We start from the raw sequence: 4,311 nt of genomic DNA on the forward strand, positions 1-4,311 counted from the left end.
TAATTTCCACCATCCATTAAAAATGGTAATGCATCAATAGGAAGATTTTGGCTGAAGAAGAAAAGACCTTCCTATATCTAGCTTATTTGTCCCAGTCTGCTTCCCTATTTATAGTCCTCACATTATCTGTCTTTCTTTCATCAAAGAAAATATCCATATGATTATACAATTATGTGATAGACCATTTGGGGCCACTTAATCACTTAATTCCTTTCTGAAAAGCTGTTCGCACTTTACTCTAAAGAATTATTTCCTGGGTGGTTTCCACTGCAAGTTTTTAATTGTAATTAATGAGATCCATCGCCAATCTTGAAGCCACAGAACTTTTCTACCCTGTACATTCAATTTCAACAATACAACAACTTCTTTTCTTTGTCACCCATTTATTTCTCACTAACCCCCAAAGGACAGCAGTGAATAAGGTTCAATAGACAACATTTCCTTTAGGAAGAATTTCTAAAAAACATAAATAACCTAGAATTATTGTACACCTGAAACTAATATAACACTCTATATAAATGAATTGGAATTAAAAAATTTTTTTAATTAATAAAATACAAAAATACATTTTTATAAATAACCTAATAAAACACAGTATACTTCTAAATCTGCTTGGGTCCTCTGCACGAGACTCAGGTGTGGGTCTTTACAAGATGGTCAGTGAATTCCTGATAAGGAGAGTTAGTGAACACAGTCTCTTTCCAAAGGTCAGGGGTGAGATAGCTGTAGGTCTTGGAAATGGCATCAAAACTGGCATCAAAAGTTGCCCAGGGTGGCAGTGCAGGCCCTGGCCAAGGTGTGGCAGTTATCCATACCAGCCATCATCAGTAGCTTCTTGGGTACAGGGGCTGAGATAATGCCAGTGCCTCTGGGGGCAGGGATGAGGCGCACCAGCGTAGAGCCACAGGGGCAGTCACCTTTCATGGGACAGTGTGGGACTTGCCAATCTTGTTCCCCCAGTAGCCTCGCTGAACCGGGATAATGGAAAGCTTGGCCAGGACGATGGCCCCATGGATGGCAGCAGCTACCTCCTTGGAGCACTTAGCACCCAGACCGATGTGTCAATTGTAATCCCTGATGGCAACAAATGCCTTGAACCTGGTCCACTGGCCAGAATGGGTCTGTTTTTGCAGAGGCATAATCTTCAAAATCTCATCCTTGAGGGATGCCCCCCGGAAAAAGTCAATGATCTCGGATTCCTTGATGGGGATAGATCTCCTCCAAAGACTTGATCTTCATGTTCTTGACCAGGTGGCCAGCTTGGTGACCGGGATCCACTCCTCACCTTAGGCTTTGCCTCCACTAGCTCCGCGGCCCCGCCCCAACCCCACCCGCGCCCCAGACCAGGCCACCTTCCCACCCGACTCCCACCTTGGCCTGCCCTGGCCCCAGATGCGGCTGCGGAAGGCACTGTGGCCTCCCATCCCAGGGCCCCACCAGTGTCATCCACCATTTGGTGTTTTCCCAGAGAAGAAGCTAAATCTGCTTTCTAATATACATTGAGTCTTAGGGGCAGGAGTGGTGTAAAAGAAAAGTCAAAATTATTCCTAGTTACCTTGATTTCACAGGTTTCACATAGTTATCTTTTGGTGAAATTCTAGAATTACAATACTTTGTAAATATGGGATGAAGGCCACACTCGGAAGTCAGTCTTCTGTACCTCGCCATTCACTTTTGACTTGATGGCTATACCACGCCTATAACAGTAGTCTATTTTGTTTCAAAACTGCTATATTTCTTAAAATCACCATTTATTTTGATACTAAGTGAATATAAATAGTATAGGAATATGAATAGTGCCAGAAGTCCAGGCAATTACAATTTTCCCCAAATCACCCCCAAGTCAGTTGTTCAACATACTTTCTATGCAACCATTATCATGTGACGATTAGGTTCCAAGGCACAGGGGAGAATGTATTCACTACGTGTGGAGGAATTCTACCATGTAATTCCTAAAGGGAAACACATTTAGAGTTCCATTTGAGACTATACCAAGTACATTATATTCCCAGAGTTGTGAAACTCAACTCTCCCCTGGCACCAAGAAGAGGAGTGACAAGATGGGTTACTACTGGCAGTGGGGCTAGGAGGGCCGAGGTGGCAGGTCCGTGCAGGGCGGGGTATGAATGACCAGAGGATTTTGTCAAGTGGAGCAAGCAAGTCCCTGAAAATGGGGAAAGAAGGAACTCGACAGCAGCCACAAACCAGAAAGAGCACATGGAGGATGTTTCTAGAATGCGTGTTCATAAGCAAGAGAATATATGCTTTATTTGACCTTAAGTACTTTTGATGAAATATCTGGGGACTTTTCTAAGAAGAAAACTGTAATTGCTTGTTATTGCCAGACACTGCCTGACAGCATTGGAATTTGCTTGGCTTTTTGTGGCTGCTATCCCAAACTGGTAACCATTCAGTCAAATATAAGCTAAAATTAAATTACTTTTCCTTCATTGTTTATGTATTTCTGCTGAATGGGGACATTTCAGCAATGATTTTATATTCATTAGGAGGATGGAATACCAGAGCAAGTCAATCACAGTCATAATGAAAATACCAAGATATTCCTGTCTGTTTTTCCACAGTCTACTATGTTCGGTTGGAATAAAATACAGGATCTCTAGTGACATAACACTATATATAGATCTAAAGGCACTTTTTCTCTCACTGTGAATAGATACAGATGACAGAAAGTTGTGAGTTGTGTTCAGTAGCTTCCAAGGAACACACCTAGATGTCTCGCTACAAAAGCAAATTTTTCAGAATTAAACTAAAGCTATTTTTTAATAACTAAAAATCTGAAAACTGTTCTTCTAGAAATAATCAAGGAAAAATACATATGTTTTCAAAGTGTTCATCAAACATATTTATCAAAGTGGAGGGTGGGGGAATATGTTATGTAGACATACATTAGAAGCTTAAACACAAAAGGGTTTAAAAGAGAAGAAATAGATCAGTGATTATGAGTTTTTTGGAATTGCTACCTACCATCCACAATTACACTTTTTGTTTCATGATATATTTACATCCTCTAGAAGCACGCAACAGTTATTACAGTTAACTGTGTTTGGATATCAGTTTAAGAATGTAACTATGCATATGCAGGCATGTAACAAAACCAAGGTTGTTATCAGATATAGCCAGGACTTTCTGTGAGTAATCCCAGGCATGCTTGACTCTCTCCATTAGAATTATAACATGTTCAACTACATTATCCAGTTCCTCCTACTGAGAGCTCCTAAATGGACTCTCACTTAGGATAGGAAAGGAAGGTACAGAAAATTAAATTCAGAGCATACTAATTAAGAAGAAAATTTCCCACAGGTTTAGAGTGCAATGCAAAATAGTTCTCGATAATATCTGTATAGTAAAAGAAAACTTTTGCACTGAGAAGGGATAGGTATTAGACCCTGCTACCATTTACTTGCCATATTTTTGCAAATCTGATGAATCTTCTACTCCTCTATAATGTGGTCCATGAGGGTTTTAGGATGTATGTATTTCTTTGAAATAGTTAAGAAATGTATTTATTTACAAAATATTTAACAAGCTCACGATTACAAAAGAGGATGGTTTATTAAAGAAGAAGATGAGGATGTCTGAGGTGCATAGTTGAGAACCCCAACCTAAACTAATAGAAAAGAAGGGGCAGGGAGATTCTCCTGGGGGCTGAGTGGGGGCATGCAATCCTGAAGGATGAGAGAAAAGGGATTTGGAGAGTGAGTGAAGGTCTTGGGGAGTCAGGGGGGAAGTAGGGCATCTTTTAGGGATGGAAAGAAATGGCCAAGGGGTCAATGGTGGGGAGAGAAATAAGCAAGATAAGGGAGGGAAGCAGGAGAGAGATGGTGAATAAGAACAACAAGGTGGAAATGCCAAACATCTGGCTGGGAAAATATGGGTAGACCAGATCTGGCAAGACTAGATCTATTATCAGTATTTTTCAGGAATTTTGACTTTTTTTTTCCTTACGCGGGTCGGGGGATGAAGCTACTTAAAAGCCACATGTGGAACCAATACAAAGAGAATTACATCTCAGAAATATCACTGCCGCTGCACTGGAGACTGTGCATTAGTCCAGAAGAAGAGTAGTAGTACAGGAGCGCCTGGCTGGCTCAGCCCAAAGAGCATGGCTTTTGATCTTGGTGCTATGAGTTCAAGCCCCATGCTGCATGTGGAGATTACATAATACATACATACATACACTTTAAAAAAAAGAAAGAAAAATGGTAGTAGAGGGTCACACCAGAAAAGTGGTAGTGTTAGACCCGAATAGTAGAGAAAGAAAGACATGGATGGAATTGAGTGCATTTAAGA

General features: G+C 40.8%; 1 pseudogene; it reads right to left on the reverse strand.

Annotated features, from left to right (window-relative positions):
* Positions 1 to 519: 519 nt before the first annotated feature.
* LOC122490946 lies at positions 520 to 1,453 on the reverse strand (annotated as a pseudogene).
* Between the last annotated feature and the right edge of the window lie 2,858 nt (positions 1,454 to 4,311).

The sequence above is a fragment of the Prionailurus bengalensis genome, chromosome C2 (assembly GCF_016509475.1).
Source record: "Prionailurus bengalensis isolate Pbe53 chromosome C2, Fcat_Pben_1.1_paternal_pri, whole genome shotgun sequence".
Classification (NCBI taxonomy): Eukaryota; Metazoa; Chordata; class Mammalia; order Carnivora; family Felidae; genus Prionailurus; species Prionailurus bengalensis.